This window comes from Danio rerio, chromosome 13, assembly GCF_049306965.1.
Source record: "Danio rerio strain Tuebingen ecotype United States chromosome 13, GRCz12tu, whole genome shotgun sequence".
NCBI classification, from domain to species: domain Eukaryota; kingdom Metazoa; phylum Chordata; class Actinopteri; order Cypriniformes; family Danionidae; genus Danio; species Danio rerio.
In genome coordinates, this window is record NC_133188.1 from 5,427,783 (window position 1) to 5,450,000 (window position 22,218).

The 22,218-nt window shown below is 37.5% G+C and overlaps 1 protein-coding gene and 2 long non-coding RNA genes across 3 annotated transcripts in view; 2 read left to right on the forward strand and 1 right to left on the reverse strand.

Moving 5' to 3' along the window:
• The window catches only part of meis1b (Meis homeobox 1 b), a 605,459-nt gene that overhangs the window by 452,201 nt on the left and 131,040 nt on the right, over nucleotides 1-22,218 (reverse strand). The window lies entirely within an intron of this gene.
• On the forward strand, nucleotides 7,371-12,551 carry LOC141377111 (uncharacterized). Its single transcript, XR_012389118.1, has 3 exons — nucleotides 7,371-7,659; nucleotides 7,769-7,879; nucleotides 10,737-12,551. It is a non-coding gene; the product is annotated as an uncharacterized lncRNA (long non-coding RNA).
• The window catches only part of LOC108191970 (uncharacterized), a 33,271-nt gene continuing 33,031 nt past the window's right edge, over nucleotides 21,979-22,218 (forward strand). Inside the window, exon 1 of the long non-coding RNA XR_012389105.1 lies at nucleotides 21,979-22,101. This is a non-coding gene — a long non-coding RNA (uncharacterized lncRNA). The remainder of the gene's footprint in view (nucleotides 22,102-22,218) is intronic.

Below are 22,218 nucleotides of genomic sequence, written 5' to 3' on the forward strand. Positions count from 1 at the left end.
GTCTCTGTTGGTCTGCATTAACACTTCCGAAACGCTAGTTGGCAGTGAGGTGTAAATGTTCCTCTGTGTCGAGTTTCTTCGCTTCTGTTTTGCTTTTCCTGAACACTTCCTGGATGTACAAGTGACTCAAACTCACTCATTTTGAGGCAGGAACCGGCGGACGTGCAACAACTTTAATTATGAAGTAAACACAGAACAAAACTTTCCATCCGAAACTCCTTCACGGGACTCCACACTTGTAAACAATCGCTCGCGCCATTCGCGCGGCTCTCGGTCCCACCCAGACTCGTCAGCGCTACCAAGCCGACCAATCACAGAGCTTGCGCTACACGTTGTTGCGACATGTAGTTACATTTTTTGAGAGGTGCACTTCAGCGATGCCGACGGCCACGGCAAAGAGCTATGCGTCAGCGCCGTAGCATACGCAGGCGTTTGACGCAGAAGTATAAATCAGCCTTAACTTCTGGACGCCTACCTAGGGAGGTGTTCCAGGCATGTCCCACCGGGAGGAGGCCTCAGGGAAGACCCAGGACATGCTGGAGGAAAAGCGGATGAAAATGAATGAATGAATGATGTTGTGTGCCTTTACTTTAAAAAAAGAGAGTAAACTTGTTGCCTTATACTTAAGTAAACAAACTGTGCATAATTATAAAAGTTAAGTCAGAGGGTTTACTGACCTTTTTAAGTAAAATCGACTTGTTGCTTTTAAGGCAACGGTTTTACTCAATTTTTCTTTAAAGTAAAGTACCTAATCACTTTTTACAGTGCATTAAAAGAACCCATGAAGTTCTTTTCAATTTCTCATGACCTCTTTTCAACGAGCCAAAGCCACAGTAGTGTGCTGTGTTATGAGCCAAACAGGAGTGGCGAAAGGATGATGATAGAGCCGCGGGTTGTTCGTCCCGGGACGCTCGGCATGTATGATTCAGTAGTGTGGTGTTAAACACACAGTCCTCCTCATACTGAGACATCCGCAGTGGAGCCTCTATGTGGGATCTGGCTCCACTGTTGCCCAAATAAGGGCCTGTTGGTTGGGCAGGCTGTGTAACTCACTGCTGTTTATCCGTCTGATGTGGAGATGATGTTGTTACCTGCGCAGGCTAACTTGCTGTATTTCATTCTCCTGAAGTTCACTTCAAAGCGGGTGCTGACGGCTGGAAAGTGAGGCAGTCAATGAGTGAATTATTCTGAGGTATCAGAGCGCCTCCCGCATAAACAGTGTGCTCATTTGTTTCTTTAATTCACTTTGAAATGATGTAGAATGATGTGGTTGTTTCGATGACTAGTCTGTTAAAGGAACAGCTCCAGTAAAAATTAAAATCCACTCATTGCTGTAGTTCTAGCTATAAGGGTGTGAATTACATGTAGGCAGGATGGTGAGATTGACTCCCCTAAATAATACTTGAAGGACGTCAAAACAAAATATAAGGGAGTAACCTATCTAAATAGTGAGACGTTGTTTACTCTGATATATATCTTCAACAATGATGTTAATAATTTAAATAATAGATTGTTTAATTTACTTTTGGCCAACACTATAATTTTTCAAACCATGGAGAATGCATAATCACACCGAGCAGTATGATAATGGATAGAATCTGGCAGATTTAAAGAAAATTTTTGTATCTACAAATAGCCTAAAAAATTGAAGTAAAATTAGACACATGGGCTGCATCCAAAATCGCATACTTCCATACAATATAGTACGCTAAAACAGTATGCGAGCTGTGTAGTATATCCGAATTCATAGAATTCGAAAAACAATATGTGAGAAGTTCCCAGATGACTTACTATTTCCGGCGAGATTCTGAAGTGTGCATCTGATGCATGCTACACTATTCCATAATGTCCTCAGGAGAATTCATGAATGGCAGTGAAGCGACACAACTGACACAGGTAGGTCACATAATCATGACAAAACAGTGGATGTAGTACGTCCGAGTTCAATTCATACTACTGACAATCCAACGCAATCTCATGGCAATTCGTAACTTTTTGATTTAGTGGCAAATTCGTACAATTCTGTCATTTGACAGAGAGAAGAAGAAATGAATTAATACATTCATTAATTGTTTCGGATTAATCCGTTTATTAATCAGGGGTCGCCACAGTGGAATGAACCACCACTTTTCCAGCATATGTTTTCCCCAGCGGATGCCCTTCAAGCTGCAACTCATCACTGGGAAACACCTATACACTCTCATTCGCACATACACGACGGACAATGTAGCCTACCCAACTCACTTATAGCGCATGACTTTGGACTTGTAGGGGAAACCGGAACACCCGGAGCAAACCCATGGAGAACATGCAAACTCCACACAGAAATACCATCTGATCCAGCCGAGGCTAGAACCAGGGACCTTCTACTTACTACCCACTGCGCCACCCCAAATTAAATAATAATAAATAATAAAGATTTTAAAAAAGGTTGAGCCAAAACATGTAAAACAGATTAAAAACATCCTTAAAGGTTGATCAAAGGTTTATTGTTTAAAGTGCATTTCCTTATAAAGGAAAAACAGTAAATGGAGTTGTTACTTCTGGAGTCTGACTCATGCTCTCTTTAGCTTGAGGCCATCTACACGGGACAAGCTAAAGTGACCATTGCAAATCCATTTGTCCCTCATGTAAGAAGTAGCACAAGCGTGTTGAGTGTGTCAGACACAGAATGGGACATGAGGGAATTTAATTCATAAAATGTTTTGGTGAAGGGGAAATGACTAGTTTACGATGACTTTGCAGTCTGTTCCTTACAGAAAGAACTATTTGGTGTATCGCCTGTTGTTTCTTTACTGTCCTATATCATAATTAAAATATAATTAAATGCATATTTTTTATACGCAAATCATCTTTATTTAGATAAAAGTGTCATTGTTAATGTCATTGTAGACTATGGTGAATTTTAAAGTGCCTTGGGCCTTGTTTGTACTTAGTATTAAGATGCGTTTTTGGTTGATCGGATTACAAGTATTCCCGTTCACACCTTTCTGATCTTTTGATCTAATCTTGTGAAATAAGCTTCGCAATTTACTTATAGGTGCAGTTGATTTTTCCTTCAATGCTTTCCAGTCAAGTGCAAGTCATAAGCCCCTTTCACACAGTGATACCGGTAAATATCCGGAAAATTTACGGAACGACTTTACCGGTATATACAAAAAAGCACTGTTCACACAGGCGAGGACGTTACGGAATTTTTCCGGAAAAGAGCGTTCACACATCCATTCCAAAATACCGGTAAATTCTGACATCATTCACCACAAATGAGCTTTAAACGGCTGCGCTTGTATTTGTAAACATTTGACTAAATTACAAACTCTTTTGATGATCAATATTGTGAACAACTTTCACATGATCATATTCGCATGTCGAGATGTTCATAATATGTGCGTGTGCAGGCGCTCACAGGCTGTTTCATGGGCACACGCAAAGCTTGAAGGTAAACAAACAACGGCTTATCATAAGCATCTTATCGATGATTATTTGCACAGTTGGCATTAAGAAGAACATATAAACGTGATCTCACTAACTTCTAGCAGCTAAATGTGTCTGGAAAAATATTCAAAGGCTTTTATTCTCACAAACTGCGGGGACGTAAATGCGTCTGACTGTTGTGATTGGCTAAAGCAGACGTCTCACGTCCGCACGTTCTAGACGTGCACGGGCTTATTCCGGAAATCTTCCTTCTGCGTTCACACAGCGCAGCATTCCGGCAAATTGCCGGTAATGTTACAACTTCTCTTTCCGGAAAATAGCCAGAACGAATTTACCGGTATTTTCAAAAAGGACCTGTTCACACATACAACCTTTCCGGAAAATTGCCGGTAATTTTCCGGAAAGGTCTGTATGTGTGAAAGGGGCTATTGTAGCAGTTTCACCATGTTGAGTGTGAATATATTATAGCATTTTGTTGTATTGTGCCAACTATGGCTAAAAGAGAAAATAACAGAGAATGCTAGCTGTCCTTTGAAAACGGATGACGAAAATACAAACATAAACAGTATATATTGCACTATACTATGCATTAAACTATTCCAACTTGTATTGTGCTGTGAACATATTTAAAAAGTTTATATTTATAATTCACCTATAGGTAGCATCATGCTAATCTTGAACTAGACACCATCAAATGGCGACAAATTACAAATTTTGCTGAGGTTGGGGGTTCTCTGGTCTGCCCTGGGTTCACAGGTGTAGACATTTTTTTCAAGAAGGCAGTAGGAAATGCCTAGTTTTGAGTTGTCTGGAATGCAGCATAACTACAATAAGAATCCAATACTTACATGTCACAGGTTATATATCCTCTGAATAAAGCTGTGTCTGATTGTGCTGGTCTTTTGAGGTAAGTCATTCATTTACTTTTTTCGGCTTAGACTCTTTATTAATCAGGAGTCGCCACAGAGGAAATGAACCACCAACTTTTCTAGCATATGTTTTATGCAGTGGATGCCCTCCCGGCAACAACCCAACACTGGGAAACACACATACACTCACATTTACACACATACACTATGACCAGTTTAGCCTATTCAATTCACCTATAGGACCCGGAAGAAACCCATGCTAACACAGGCAGAACATGCAAAGTTCACACAGAAATGCCAACTGACCCAACCACAGCTCGAACTAGTGACCTTCTCGCTGTGAAGCGATTGTGCTACCCACTGCGCCTACGTGATGCCTTTCTGAAGTAATTTACAGCTTATTCTTGATAGCAAATCTTCTCTCAAAATGACCATAACCTTTTTGTTTATAAGTTTGTTTGTGCAGATGGTGTCATGTGATTTGCTTTTGAATGACAGAGGCGGGAACTTCATAAAAATAAAGAAGTCAGATAGAAAAGACTGGACCATATGTTAATTTCATCAGATTACAAAACCTGTTTTCAAGGGTGCTCGGCTGGTTTAAAAATAGGAAACCGGACTACTTGGGCATTAGTTAGCCCTGCATCCTCTGACTAACTTCAGAATGTCGAGATCCTGTCCATGAGAAACACGTAAACTTTAAGGCATGAAAACCGCATTGGGTCCCTAATGAACGTATAACTGGAGAGTATCAGAAATCAAAACTCTAAATTGATTCATGAACAACAAATGTGATTCATTCATTCATTTTCTTTTCGGCTAAATTGCTTTATAAATCCGGGTTCGCCACAGTGGAGTGAATCGCCAACTTATCCAGCACGTTTTTATGCAGTGAATGCCCTTCCAGCCGCAACTCATCTCTGGGAAACATCCACAAACACTCATTCACATTCATACACTATGGACAACTTAACCTACCCAATTCACCTATACCGCATGTCTTAGGACTGTGGGGGAAACTGGAGCACCCGGAGGAAACCCACACGAACGCAGAGAGAACATGCAAACTCAACACAGAAACGCCAACCGACCCAGCAGAGGCTCAAACCAGCAACCTTCTTGCTGTGAGGCGACAGCACTACCTACTGCGTCGCCCAGAAAAGTGATCTATTCCTAATTAGAAATGTAGTCTAGTTTGACGGTCATTTAAAATTGGAGTCAAATTGAACTGGGAGCTGGAAACAATTATAAATAAATTCTAATAAATAACCAAATTCTTTTCAGAAGCATTAAAAAGGCTTACATGCGTTTAACCTTTAACCATTTATAGGATTGCGTCGTTGGGCTGATTGAATGGAATCTTACAGTCCCAACATTGGGTTACAACCTCCCAGAATGTTTTAGAGTTATGCAGTAATTTCCCATCTGACATCATAACTGTACTACTGTAAAGCCATGAACCCATATATGTGTGTTTGGATGTGCAGGGTCACACCTGCAACATTTTGATTCCATTTGTTAAGAGCTCTTCACATTCTTTCCCATTAAGCTAAAGTGAACAGGGCTGCCAAAATTCTCCCTCCTCAAGCGAACAGAGCAAGGGTGCTGTCAGCTTATCTTGGGCTGGACTTCAATTAAAACTCGGGAGGGCTGGCCAGAAATATGCTCCTGTGTCAGGCTAAGAGAAATCTGAAGGGGGGAAAAAAGAAGGTGTGAAATGTACAAGACTGTAACCTTCAGTGCCCTTGTGAATTTATTTCAGTGAGATTTTTGACAGTGTTGGCACGCTGCAGTGAGCTCGCTGTATATCTAAGCATATCAAACGGAGTCGCATGTGGCAGAAATCTTTCGAGGAATGGCAGCACAACCCCTGAACCGCTACAATAACAAACGTCCATTACGTCAACTGATATGATGTATATACAATGTGATTATTTTTTTTCTTTAAGACCGAAGTGGAGTGTATAACTCCACAGACGTGAGAGGAAAAAGCTAAGTTTGCCTCACACATTAGACAGTTTTTTTTTTTTTTTTTTGGATTTGTATAGTCACTGTATAATCTTTTGGTCCGTTTATTTTAAGGTACAATCATCATTATTTACAAACAATTTATAATTATTACGACATTTAACTTGATAATAACCTGCTGCTATTTAACAGTTATTAAAATATAACCCTCTAAAAAATGCAGGGTTCCACACAATCGATTTGTGTTGGGGCAACTTAAAAAAAATTAAGTTAACTTAATAGTTTTGATCAATTTAAGTAGATTGAAAATAAAACAATCAAGTTGTCCCGTTAAATAACCCTCAAGAATTCTAAAAACATAGCCCTATACACATTTCTGGAGAGCTTAAATTATGTAGCCAGATGAACATATGGCTGATTTCATCTTTGAAACGAATGCTACGAGTTGGTATGATGCCCTTCCATTTTTCGCTTACCAGCTGACTGCTTACCTCCGTATGGTTGGCTTTTCCACTGTTACCAGTTTGTACGGTAGTTCGACACTAACGTCAGCACACTTGAGATGCAGGGTGGAGTTGACCGTGATGATCGAGTCTGGTGACTTTACTACTGTAAAGCTAATTGATTCGGAAAGTAGCGACGCTACCACCACGCTACTGAGAAACGAAGTTAAGCTAGTAGCGATACTACTACCACACTGGCGGTTGGGTTTAGGGAAGTGGGTGGGTGAGTCAATCGGTGCTTTTTATAACACTATTGGTTGGGTTTAGGGAAGGGGGAGGGTGGGATGATTGGTCAGTCAGTGAGTCAGTCAGTCAATCAACAGTGTCCTATGGTGGATTGACATAAAACCGCAGGCGCAAATGGCACTTGCGAGAGAAATTTGAGATCTGAAAAAGCGTACACATTAGTCCCTGGTGGATTCACGAAAGCAAAAACGGCACAAAAAAAGTAGCTCTTGGGACTTATTTTCAAGTGGTGCTCGCTGCAGAGCCATTTGGGCGAGCTGAGGTCCAGCGAGGGGGAGCTTGAGCTTGAGCTCCACCTTTTTTGCACTTCTTCATCGAGTGATGTCACTGGGGGTAGGGTTAGGGGTGGGGTTGGTGTACGCATTAAAACAGCTTACAGGAGGCAGAACGAGAGCTCATGCTCCCCCTCGCTGGAGCTTAGCTCTGCTCAAATGGCTCTGCAGCGAGCACCCTCTCCTTATTTTGCTCTCTCCAGAAATGTATATAGGGGTACGTAATTAGAATGAGCTTGGGTTGGTTGTTTCAGTCTATTTTAAAGTAGTATAAACAAACAACAAACATTGTTTTTTGCAACAGGGCTCATTCTGAAATTGTAGTCCTGCGGACATTTCGGGAGACAGCAAATTATGTAGCCAGAGGTACATATGGCGGCATTTCATTTTTTTAAGCGAGCGCTACAGGGCGGTATGATGCTGTTCCTTTTGTCGCAAACCGGCTGACATTTTACATCTTTCCCGCCACAACCAGTTTGTCCAGTTAGCTCATCGTGTACATCGGCGGACTTGAGGCGCAGAAAGGAGTTGACCACAATGACAATGACCGGGTTTGAGTCCGGGGAAGAGCTGTTCCAGAAATCAGGTAAGACAAAAGCAGAATCCAACAAACAAAATGAACGAGTGAACAAAAGAGTGAGAATGCGGTAAAATCCAAAAAACGTGGTAAAAATTAGACGAGGGCTTTTCTTTTTCTGGACGGCTTTTGTAAACCTTCGGTTGGGTTTAGGGAAGTAAGCGGGTGGGCGGGTCAATCTGTTAAATTGGTTGGAATTAGGGAAGGATGACAGTGGGTCAGTCGATTGGTCGATCACCCAGTCAATCATTTAGACCTTCAGTGGCTTCTGGTGGGTTTAGGCGAGAACAGCGCAGGCGCGAACGGCACCACGAGAGAAATTTGAGACGTGAAAAAGCGCACACAGCAGCCTCTTGCGGATTCACAAAAAAACTAAAACTGCAAAAATACATATCTCCCAGGACATATTTCATGGTCTCCAGAAACGTCCACGGGACTACTGTTTTAGAATGAGACTGGGTTGGTTTTTTGAGTGTAGTTGGGTTTAAGTATTAGGTAGGATTAGGGAAGATCATTAAGAAAATGTACTTTATAAGTACTAATAAACAGCCAATATCTTATTAATAGGCAGGTAATAAGCTACAAGTTAAAAGTGAGAATTGGCACATACAATAGTGTTACCATTCTTTTCATATCCAGTCTCGATTGATTTGATGTTTTGTTGTTCTTGATTATTCTCCAAAGATCATGATGGGTGCCCTTTCCACAGATCAAGTTTTCTAATTATACACTGGTCATAACCAATTAGAAACCTTTTAAAAGCCTGATAACCTTTGGTGTATTTTCTGCTTAAGTTCAGTTTGATCTTGATGCCTGACAATTAAATTGGGCCCTTTCATTAATCTCAAGTTGTCGTCTCTGTTTATGCAGGTTGTGATGATGGGTGGGGGTTGAGTGTGTGTGCGCCTTTATAATTGCATCTGCCACCTCAAAGCTAGATGGAAAACCCAAGGCATTACCTCACAGTGTCCTTGAGATATTTTCTGAATTGCTTTGAAATGTTTAATGGCAAATCACAGGCACCGCAATTACGCCTCAACGCAAGAACAATCACGATTGTTTTAGAGCGAGATCACACTGAATGATATTTCTTTTGAGGTTTTGAGCTGGCCTCTCCATATTTCTAACGGGGTAATGGTGTTGACGTCATTTCTTTACTTTTCAAGTTGCCTTTTTAATCTTTCTACCATCACAGCTTCCTTACATTAATTTGATTTTCCACTTTCAGAGAGTATTTTCTTTTAGCCAAACAATCCTTCTTGGCTCTGTTATCATTGTACCTACAAGCCCAGCCTGATCTCACAAGGAAACATCTATTTTATGTTTAGTAAGTTTAGTGACTAATTTGTACAAATTTAAAAGAGTTCAGTCGTACGAAATTGTTTAAAAGGAGGCGCTAAACTACTAAATACTAACCCAACAATCTAAGGTAAAAATAAAGTAAAACTTTTGGTCTTTAAATAAATAAACCTGGTATCCAAGAAAGACCCTCTCAGTTGACATTCTCAAGGGCTCATAGGTAATTATCAGCTGTGCAGATGGATCTTCAGCAGATTCTGTTGGGGTTTTGAGCTGCCCTCTCAATATTTCTAAAGGAGTAATTGTGACGTCATTTCTTTTCTTTTCAGTTGCCTTTTTAATCTCTCTACCATCAGATTTTTTCTGATATTGATTTGACTTTCAGAGTGTATTTTCTTTCAGTTAAGCAGTCCTTCTTGGCTCTGTTATCATAGTATCTACAAACCCAGCCTGATATCGCAAGGAAACGTGACTATTTTACGTTTTGTCAGTTTAGTGGCTAATTCGTCCAAATTCAGCCGTATGAAATGCATGATTTTTAAATGGAAGTGTAACACCAAACCCTAACCCTAAACCCAACAGTCATTGGGGCATGAGCAAATCGTACTAAATTGTACGAATGAGATTGTACGAATTCATATGAATTAGCTACTAAATAAAAATGGTATAAATTGCCGTGAGATAACATTGACAAACCCAACACTGTAAAAAAATCCATAATTTTACGGTTTATTAAAAACATAAAATAAAGACTGTTAAATTACAGAAATTTACTGTAAAATAACGGATATTAAAATACAGAAATTTACCAGAAATTTAAATTTACGTTAGGTAATTAAATATACGTGTATTTTCTTTAAGTTAAGCAGTCCTTCTTGGCTCTGTTATCATTGTACCTACACTCCCAGCCTGATATCGCAAGGAAACATGACTATTTTACGTTTTGTCAGTTTAGTGGCTGATTCGTCCAAATTCAGACGTATGAAATGTATGATTTTTAAATGGATGCGTAACACTAAATCCCAACTCTAAACCCAACAGTCATTGGGGGATGAGCAAATCGTACTAAATTGTACGAATGAGATTCATATGAATTAGCCACTAAATAAAAATGTTGTGAATTGCCGTGAGATAGCATTGATAAACCCAACGCTAATGTTTTTTATTAAAAACATAAAATAACGGCTGTTAAATTACAGAAATTTACCGTAAAATAACGGATATTAAATTTACCAGAAATTTAAATTTACGTTATGTAATTAAATATACGTTATTTTTTAGTATATTTCTGTAATTTAACGGCCTTTATTTTATGTTTTTTTCCAGCACCCCAGCTGTCGGAAATAAACTGTGAAATTAAGATGTATTTTTTTTCTTAAACGAAGAATCTAAGGTAAAAATTCAATAAAAATCTTGGTTTTTAAAAAAATAGACAAAAAAAATTAAAGGCCCTCTCAGTTGTCATTCTCAAGGGTTCATGGGTAATTATCAACTGTCAGATCACCAAGTATTTCCTATATTAATCTTGTCGTGTGCCCTCCCATGTCTTCTTTTTTGTGTGAGATAGGTGCGGTAAGTGAGAAATAAGGCGAATGGGCTATGACATACTGCCAGTCGCGGAGATGGATCTTCAGCGGTGGACCCCCCCCGAAACCCCTCATCCCAGCAGGAAGGGGGATTCGTCACTGTGCGACGGCCCTGTGCTCCGGGGCTGCTGCATGCTAATTTGACCTATTGTTTCTGGGTGACTGCTTTCCCAGTGCCTCCGAACAAAAGGCCTTTGCGTGGATCTCTGTTTCGCCTTGTTTAATATTTACATTTGAATATTAGCCCGGCTCCAGCGCAAGGATATCAAAGCTGCTGTGGAGAAAGGAATTTTGCTTTCTGCGTTTTTTGACCGTAGGATTTCAAGGAGGGATTTGCGTTGATGTTTTGAAGTTGGCGCCACTGCTCGTATCCTCGTTAGCACCAAAAAGCTAGTTTGGCATGAGTGCAGCAATTATTTGTTTGACAGTGATTAGATTAATTTAAAAAAATTTCGAAAATAAATAAATCTGGACAAGTTCACTTTACCAAATGTAACATAATCAACCTCTTTAGTGCCTATAACAAACCTACAAATACATAACTATTTTAAATTTTAACAAGTTGGTCGCAAATTCGGATTACACTTTATTTAAAGGTGACATAATGACAGTGTAACTATCCCTTTAACTACTGAGCAATATTACTTTAATTAATTATAGTACTTACTATGGTTGGGGTTAGAATGTGGGTTGGGGTTAGGGTTAGTTACAGGTAATTATGCATAATTCATTGTAATTACTTTAGTAAGTGCAAGGAACATGTGTAACTACGTCCCTTTAAAGTGTTACCTAAATTGATAGAAAATTGTACAATCCCTGTACATTTTTGTACAACTTTTTTTATGAATCAAAAGGATACTGTTCACGTGAAAGCTTATTTTTGCATACATTAATCATATTAAAGCTTAGTTGTTGCTTACTTACTAAATACCATGACCTTCTGTTCACAATGCACCCTATCAGTCATTGGCCAGCCAAATAGCCTAAACCCACAGCAAACTGAAAAAGTAAATTACTTCATTTATTGCCACTATATAAGAATTATGATCATTATTAAATATTACCAATCTAAATTCAACCAATTTAATAAAAAAAAAAATTTGGCTAAAATATAAGTTGACACATTTGGGATCTGCGTCAAATTAAATGAACAAAAGGGGTTTTATACACACCGTAAACATAATAAATGTAAGCGAACAAAATAAAAGCAGATGAATGTAAAATGAAAGCTAATATATGTAAATGTGCACTTTAATGCTTCAGATAACTTTTGTGGAAGCAGAATGACTAAAATAGAAAGATTTAAACACATTTAGTACGTATATCATGCCATTACACGATTTCTGTCCTAAAGTTACAGTCATGATCACCAGCAATCCATGTTTGCAGATCACTGGTTAACATGGACCATCAGCCAGTGTACAATTCTGTCACCTTATGAACTACAAATCTCATCATGCAACTTACACACACCTGTTCCGGTTCTCCATTGATTACACACACACAGCTGGAAGCTGATCAAGGACTCATTAAACAGACTATTTATACACCCCTCTTGCACACACACTTTGCTGAGTCTTGTTAATCTGTAACTTGCCTATTTACTTTTTTAGTGTCTTGTTCAGCTGTGTTTTGAGCCATTGCCTTGTTTAATTGTTTCCGTAGTTTTTTGGTGCCTGTTTGGACTATTTGCCTGTTTTTGACTATGACACTGGACTACACTTATTCTACCATTTGTACCTGTTAACTATTGCCTGCCTGATGACAATTCTTGAATAAACTGCAAGTGCATCCTTACTTCATTATCACCCCAACTCTTCTATTGTTACATTTAGCAGACGCTTTAATCTAAAGCGACTTACAATTGCAACCCAAACTCATTTTGAAAACTCTATATATATTTCTGGAGACCACCAAAAACATCCCAGGAGCTACATTATTATTATTTTTTTTTTTTGCAGTTTTTGTCTTAGCGAATCCACCAGAGGCTGCTGTGTACGCTTTTTGACATCTCAAATTTCTTTCGCGAGTGCCATTCGCACCTGTTGTTCTCGCATAAATCCACCAGAGGCCGCTGTTGACAGACTGACTGACTGAATGACTGACTGACTGACCGATCGACTGACCCACCCTCCTCCTTCCTCCATACGTACCTCTGGCTACATAAGTCGCAATCTCCAGAAATGTATATAGGGCTCAGTTTTCAGAATGAGTCTATGATGTACAATTGAGGAGGCATTCAGCGATATAACAACAAGAGGCAAATTACGTTGGATGTTTATTCAAACTACTTACTTAAGATGAGCTGAAAGAACACAATTCTTGGCATTTTTGGGGACAAATAATCGTTTTATGTTCAATCCCTAAGCTAACGTTATGCCTTCATGTTATATACAGCACAGACTCATTCTGAAAATGTAGTCCGAAATGTAGTATTTTTATTGTTTTTAAACTAATGCTATGGGGCGGTATGACGCCGTTTCTTTTCGCATTTACCAGCTGACGGCTTACCTCCGTGTGGACGGCTTTCCCGCCGTAACCAGTATGTCCAGTTAGCTCCTCGTGTACGCTGGCGGACTTAAGAGACTAGAGAGGAGTTTACTACCACAACGACGATGACCGGGTTTGAGTCGGGGGAAGAGCGGTTCCACAAAAACAGAATCCAAAAAATAAAATGAACAAGTGAAAAACAGGCTGAGAATGTGACAAAATCTGAAAACATGGTAAAATCTGAATTGCTTTTTTAAATCGTTGGTTGGGTTTAGGGAAGTGAGTGGGTGGACGGCTCAATCGATAAAATGGGTTTAGTTTAGGGACAGAGGAGAGTGGGTCAGTCAATTGGTTGGCTGGCCAGACATTAAGTCAATCAGACAGACAGTCAATCGACAACAGCTTCTGGTGGGTTAACGCGAGAACAGCAGGTGCAAACGGCACTAGTGAGAGAAATTTGAGATATGAAAAACTGCAAACATCGGCCTCTCGTGGAGTCGCAAAAACAAAAACTAAAAAAATACGTACCTCCCGGGACGTATTTTGCGGTCTCCAGAAACGTCCATTGGACTACGTTTACAGAATGAGCCTGGGTTGGTCATATCAACACTTAGGGTAGGTTTAGGGTTAAGGTTAGGCTCTAATTATACCACACCAACTAATACACAGAATGACATTTTTGTGGGTGTCTTATATAAGAGTCTTCTATATAAAAATGTAATTGTGTTGACATTTGATTCATCTCTGTAAAATGCAGGGTTCCATATAAGTCCTTAATGTTGTGCCAACACAAATCAATTTTAAATAAGTAGTTTGAACAAGCAGCAAAAGTCATTCTTTGAGTGATCTCTGGCTCATCCAAACATGGAAAGCACATCAAGTGCACACTGAAAACTCTTGTCAAGTGCTTTGCATCGGCCTTTGTGTTCAAATGATGGCTCTTGAGCGAGATGAACCATGTGCATGGCTGAACGAATCTGACAACAGAGTCTCATCCGAGGTTAGTTCCCCACAGCACAGCCCCGTGTTAATTAACACGAGCTCCATGCGTCCGCTGCGGCGTGCTGCTGCGGACAGTACACTGAACCCTGCGCCGTATGATTGCGCCGAGCCTGACCAGCCAATCCCAAAGCGGAAAGGATGCGTCTGGGCTCCTTCAGGTCAGTGGGGAAGGAAAGGAGACGTCTAGTAATTAGGAGACATCCACCATAGATGCGTCTGCTGTCAGGACGGGTGCATGCATGAGGGTGGCACGTGCCGTGGAGAGGAGGCCTCGCTGTCATTTCTGGAACGCGTCCCGAGGAGACAGATTCGTGGCGGGTTGCTGTGCGGTAATTGGAGATTTCTGGTGATTAAAATTCAGTTTTTTTGCATTCTCTCGCATCTGCATAGCCACAGGAGAGCCCTGGAGCTGTGCGTCTGTGGGTGTCTGAGGAATGGGTCACTTATTTTTCCCCCCTCCAGTTCTTTATCTTTCTTCTGAACGAGTGGAGCAAGACCAGACTTGCTATTTCGTTTGAGGGCGGATGGGGGTCAGAGGTCACTTGTAATGGCTTGTAATGGCAGAACTGTAAGAGAGCACCGGGTGCCGATCCACTTCACTACACTGCCTGTTGTTTATGCCCACTGCCCCTCTCACACAAATGACCTGGGCTGAGTCTGCGCTCACTAATGGAGTGTGTGTGTGTGTGTGTGTGTGTGTGTGTGTGTGTGTATGCAGGTTTAGCTATACTTAGTCAAAATTATGATTCCTCCTGTTTTTATTTTTTAATCTTTCCCAAATGACGTTTAACAGAGCAAGGAATTTTTCACAGTAATGCCTATCATGTTTTTTTCTTCTGGAGAAAGTCTTCTAAATGTTTTATTTCAGCTGGAATAAAAGCAGTTTTTAATTTTTTTAAAACCATTTTAAGGTCAATATTATCAGCTCACTTGGAAAATATTTTCTTTTTGTCTACAGCAGTGGTTCTCAACCTGTGGTACGTGTACCACTAGTGGTATGCAGGCTTCCTTCTAGTGGTACACGGAGGAACAAAATGTGTCATGTACATGCTACATATATTTAAAATTTATTAAAAATGATGTATATAATATGCCATATAGCCTATAAGGTACTCTGCTACGTTTTTTTTTTTTTTTTTAACTGTGCAGAGTTGTAGCTGCTTTACAGGGCCTACTACGCTACTGTATTTCAACACTGCTCATTTTGGCGATACTTGAAGAGACATTTTTTTTTCCTTAGGTGGTACTTGATGTAAAAAGTTTGAGAACCACTACAAAACAAACCATCATCATACAATAACTTGCCTAATTAGCTGAACTTGCCTATTTAACCGGTTTAAGCTTTTAAATGTCACTTTAAGCTGAATACTAGTAACTAGAAAAATATTTAGTCAGATATTATTTACTGTCATTATGGCAAAGATAAAATAAATCAGTTATTAGAAATAAATTATAAAACTATTATGTTTAGAAATGTAATTATAATTCTGACTTCAACTGTATATAGTGAGATATTAAAAGGACCCACTGTTACGACATTTGACTGGTCTGAACTGCTTAAAAGTGCTTATAAACTGGACAGAACCTCTTTTATTAGTAATAAATGATGTGCACTTGTTTCTGTTAAGGTTGTATTTAGGGTTAGGCCATGCACATTTCCAATCAGCCAATCACATAGCAGTAACTCAGTGCAGGCATGGTCAAGACGATCTGCTGCAGTTCAAACTAAGCATCAGAATGGGGAAGAAAGGTGATTTAAGTGACTTTGAATGTGGCATGGTTGTTGGTCCCAGACGGCCTGGTCTGAGTATTTCAGAAATTGCTGATCTACTGGGATTTTCACACAACAGCCATCTCTAGGGTTTACAGAGAACGGTCCGAAAAGGAGAAAATATCCAGTGAGCGGCAGTTCTGTGGGGGAAAAAGCCTTGTTGATGCCAGAAGTCAGAGGAGAATGGCCAGACTGGTTTGAGATGATAGAAAGGCAACAGTAACTCTAGTAACCACTCGTTACAACAGAGGTATGCAAAAGAGCATCTCTGAACACACAACACGTCCTAAACATGTCCGTGCTAACCACTAACCCACCAGGCTGCCCTTTACTTAATATATACAGTAAATAAATGTAGTTATCATCATTATTATAGTTTGTATGTTTCATCTTTCCCAGCTGTTCAACTCCATCTGGTAACAATGCACCAATTACAAACACCTACTGCCATGTATTATCGCATACAGTAGCTAATTTAACCAATGCCCTGAGCAAATCCAACTACACAAACAATGACTGATGACATAAACAGCAAAACAGCCTGAACTAACTACTATCCAGATGACCAAAAAATGACTAAAAGTTGAATTACATGCCCCAGATTCCTCTCATCCCATAGCAAACCCTTTAAACAGTACCAAACCGCATGAGTGGAGAATGTGTGTGTTGCTCTCAGCGTGATGCCTGTACACACACAAGCTCACGTCCTGCTGCTGATCTGCGCTCAGCTTTCATCATCACATCCATCATGGCTTCATTGAGCTCAGAGTTCTGTGTGTGTGTAAGTGTGTGTGTACGGAAGTGTGGCTTGTTGTGACCGTTGCTGTTTCTTTCCTCTGTGGCTCAGTATCAGGAAGCAGCTCTTCATCGCAAGTTAAGGAGAAGACATCCAGAACACCAGCCGTGAGAAATGTGTTCACTTCTTCTTCACAGAGACCAATATACAGTTGAAGTTAGAATGATTAGCCCTCCTGAGAATTCTTCTTCAAATATTTCCCAAATGATGATTAATTTTTTACAGCATTTTCTGTAATATCTTTTCTTCTAAAGAACATTTTATTTATTTTATTTCGGCTAGAATGAAAGCAGTTTATTATAATTTTTTTTATAATTATTATTTAAGGTCAATATTATTAGCCCCCTTAAACAGTATTTGTTTTTTGATTGTCTGCAGAACAACCCATTGTTACATAATGACTTGCCTAATTACCCTAACTTGTCTAATTAACCTAATTAGCCTTTAAATGTCACTTTAAGCTGAATACTAGTATCTTGTAAAATAGTATGTACAGTCATCATGGTAAATATAAAATAAATTAGTTATTAGAAGTAAGTTATTAAACCATTATATTTAGAAATGTGTTGAAATAATCTTCGTTTAACATAAATTGGGCAAAATATACAAGGGGGCTAATAATTCTGACTTCAACTGTATATATATATATATATATATATATATATATATATATATATATATATATATATATATATATATATATATATATATATATATATATATGGGCAAAAAAACATTTGAAAATAGTGTCAAACAGCTGGGAAAGCATTAATATCAAACTCTACAGTTTTTATAGTTTGATATGCAATGTAATGCAGAATATTATAGTTATACATTTTAAATGAGTTGCCATTAAAGCTATAAACTGATGGAAGTATGATAATTAAATGGTAAGCTATTTTATTTTTATCAATGAACTAATCTCTGGAGACTTTCTCAGTCATCTTTATAAAATGCATCATGGAATGCTTTTAAAGAGTAATAAACTAAATTAAAAATACATATAAGTAATAAAATATTAGTAAAAATATACATGATCTGATATATTATGTTGGTGCTCATTAAATATTAGGTACAAATATTTGTGTGCTTTAAATAAAATAAAGTAAAATGAAATGAAATGAAATAAAACATTTTCAGTGTTTTAAACAAAATAGTTTTCAGTAAAGAAAATCTCCTGTTTGTTATGTAAATGTATGTATTTTGGAACTAGCTGTAAAATTATGTTTTATTAAATAAGAACAATGTATATTTTGATATTTATTCTTATTTTATTTTATTTCTTATTTTTCTCTCTGTTGAACATAAAAGAAGATACTTTGAAAAAGATTGGAAACCATATTTGTTTTCTTATTTTGCAAGACAATAGATAGCTACTGGTTTCCAACATTCTTCAATATATATATATATTTTTGTACAGTTGTCTGCTAAATATGTCTGTTACATATGTAATTAACATATGCCTGTAAATCATTAAAATGTAAGAGATCCTAAACTAAAAACACACACACACACACACACACACACACACACACACACACACACACACACACACACACACACACACACACACACACATATATGTATATATATATGTATATATATATATATATGTAAAAATATATGTTATCATATTTATGATTTTGGTGAAAAGTGAAAATATTTTGTGCTTAAAATAAAATAAAATATAATTCAATTAAATTAAAGAATTTTCTGTGGTGAAAAACAAAATAATTTTCAGTTAAAAAAAAGAAAAAAAAACATTAATGTGGTAAATGTATGTTAATGCAACCAGCATAAATTTATGTTTTATTAAATGAGAACAATGTGTACTGGGCCATTTATTCCTGGGATGCTTATACTTAAAAAAATATGAAAAATTAATATAATATAATATAATATAATATAATATAATATAATATAATATAATATAATATAATATAATATAATATAATATAATATAATATAACAAGAAGGTCACTGGTTCAAGTCCCGGCCGCTCCGGTTTCCCCTCACAGTAAAAAGACATGCGCTATAGGTGAACTGAATAAACTAAATTGGCTGTAGTGTATGTGTACATGAGTGTGTATGGGTTTTTCCCAGTACTGGGTTGCAGCATTGAAGGGCATCCGCTGTGTGGATAAGTTGGCAGTTCAATTCCGCTGTGGTGACCCCTAATGAATAAGAGACCAAGCTAAAGGAAAATGAGTAATATAAATTTATTTAGTTATTTATTTATGTGGCTACATGCATTTGTACTTTAAAAACGACCTCGTGACAGCTCTGCAGGTTTACTGAGAGTGTATGACTAATATTAAAATAATACAAGTAGTAAAATAACAATAAATTAATAAAACTGACAATTATAATAACATTAATGAATTACTTAACTTTTCCCAGTGATGGGTTGCGGCTGGAAGCGTATCCGCTGCGTCAAAACGTGCTGGATAAGTTGGCGGTTCATTCCGCTGTGGCGACCCCAGATTAATAAAGGGACTAAGCCGAAAAGAAAATGAATGAATGAATGAATGAATTACTTAACAATTTCACAAACTATTGATTTTGCCGAGGTAATAAATCTTCCATTAGTGTTTTTATTTTTTTAAAGGAAATAAGAATATAAAAAAAATAAATGTGATAAATTATTAAAAGCAAAGCCATAAAAATATATTGAATAATAAGAGTAACAGTAAGAACAATAAAACCAGCAATTACATTTAGTGAATTATTAATGTCTAGAAAACAATAGTAATATAGAAAACATTTGTTAGTGTGGCTTTGATGTAAAATAGCTGTATTGTATGAGGAGACACGGTGTGTGCATGTGTGTGTGTGTGTAGTGGGATTGAGTTCAACTCTGGCGCAGGAGGTGTGCTGGAAAGAAAGCCGATCCACCTCATGTTGTTTTTATTTTCCTGTGCAGACAATGGCAGATTCCTGGGATGCGCATACCTGCTGTCTGCTGACGGCCTCCAAATGCGACACCAGAGCCTGCTGGAAAGGGAAATCCAAATCTGCAATTAGGCCAGTGAAATCCAGGCAAATATGTAAAGAACACCAAAACGGCAAGATTCTTTTACTAATCTCCTGATGATGGAGAAATGAGTGCAGCATATGACTGATCCATGTCTTTTATCATACACTTATGCATGTTGAGCATTTTGGTAACACTTTACAGCAAAGTTTACATTTATTTAATGCAGAAACCTGCAGTCATGCTGATTCACGGTCTATTAAATGATGTAATTACACTGAAAGATATCAATTTAGATTGTAAATTATATCTTGAAAGAATTAATAGGGGAAAGCAGGGCACAAAGTAACACTTTTTGGTTTTGGCCCAATAATTACCAAATTAATTGAGTTAACAAACCATATTTTTCACCATCAACACACAAGCCTCTCCCACAAATAAGCACTGAAAGTATGATCGCCGGACCTATGATTTCTGTGCAGAATTGCCAAAAGTTCCAGGAGTAAAAATGCTACTATTTACCTCACTTGAGGGGCAAGTTATAACAGACAGAGGGTTAGTTGTACACTAAAAAAAATCAGATTTAACACAATTAATTTAAATTTAAATTATTTTAATTAGTACATTCGCTCAGAACTTAACTCATTTTTTATTCTACAAAGCACAACATGTTTATTTATTAATTTATTGTATAAATTTGGATTTATTTGCATTATTATCCATTATAGGCGTCCCGGTGGCACAGTGGGTAGCACAATCGCCTCACATCAACCAATGTCCCTTTATTAATCTGGGGTCACCACAGCGGAATGAACCGGCAAGTCATTCAGCATATGTTTTATGCAGCAGACGCCCTTCCAGCTGCAACCCATCACTGGGAAACATCCATACACACTCATTCAGACACACACATACACTACGGACACAATTTAGCTTACCCAATTCACCTACAGCACATGTCTTTGGACTTTCCAGAGCACCCAGAGGAAACCCACACCAACACAGGGAGATCAGGCAAACTCCACACAGAAATGCCAACTGACCCAGCCGAGGCTCAAACCAGCGACCTTCTTGCTGTGTGGCGACAGCACTACCTACTGCGCCGACCATATTATAATAATTAGAATTATTATTGTTCAGATTTTTTAATTTTTCTAATTGCTAGGGTCATTATTATTATTATTAATATTGTTGTTGTTTGTTTTTATTTTTGTTATATTTGTTTTTATTATTGCATTTATTACTTTAATATTTAGATTTCCTAACCTTTCACTTATTTATACTATTATATTTATTATTATTATTAAGACTTATTCTTATATTTATTAAATTACTTTGTTATTATTATTATTATTATTATTATTATTATTATTATTATTATGTTTTTATATATTTTGTTTAATATTTGTTTTTTTACTATTACATTTATTATTTTATTGTTTAGATTTCTTAAACTCTCTTCTTTCTATTATTATTATTATTATTATTATTATTAGTAGTAGTAGTAGTAGTATTAAGACTTATTCTTATGTTTAATAAATTATGTTATTATTATTGTTATAATTATTCATTTTTGTAATTGCTATGGTTTTATATTTGTTTTATTGTTGCATTTATTATTTAAATATTTTATAGATTTCTTAACCTTCTTTTTTCTTCCTATTATTATTAATAATTAATTAAATAATTAATAATAATAATAATAACAACAATAATAATAACAATAACAACAACAACAATAATAATAATTTATATTTGTTTTTAATTATTGTATTTATTATTTAATTATTATTTAGATTTCTTAACCCTACATTACCTGATGGATCGTTGGTAAAAATTTCCGCAAGATGACCATGTCGCAGTTAAACTTATTCACGTCTTCTCCCGAAGTGACGTGCGATGCATTAAAATATTGTTTTCCTGCCGCGGCCGCGCTTCATTCTCTAAATGTAGTTTGTCTAAAGCAGGGATACAATCAGTCAGCGCAGTCGTCCCTCTATAGTAGCGACATTTTGTTTCTGCCTGTTTGTTTACCTGCTGGAATTTATTGGCATTTTCCTACACGTGAATTCTGACCAATCAATAAGCAGTTTAGGAACCATGTTTAACAACATCTGGCCAATGAGAGATGTGGATTTTGTCAGATGACTGCATTTTGGTTCTTTTCAACTGCTTCGGACCACAGCAAGCAGTGTGGTTTGATAACGACCCAAAAACGGCAGAAAATGCAACAATGTATCATTTATTGCCCTTTGTCCGGACCAAATAAAGCGAACTACAGAAGTGAAAGCATCCTAATGATTGGACCGAGAGGTATGGTTCATTTAGCTCCAGTCACGTGCAAAACGGTTGTGCTTAATTTGTAATGACGAGGTATTTAGTTGTAAAGTGGAATTCTTAAACATCTCAAAATAAAAGTTTAGACAGCTG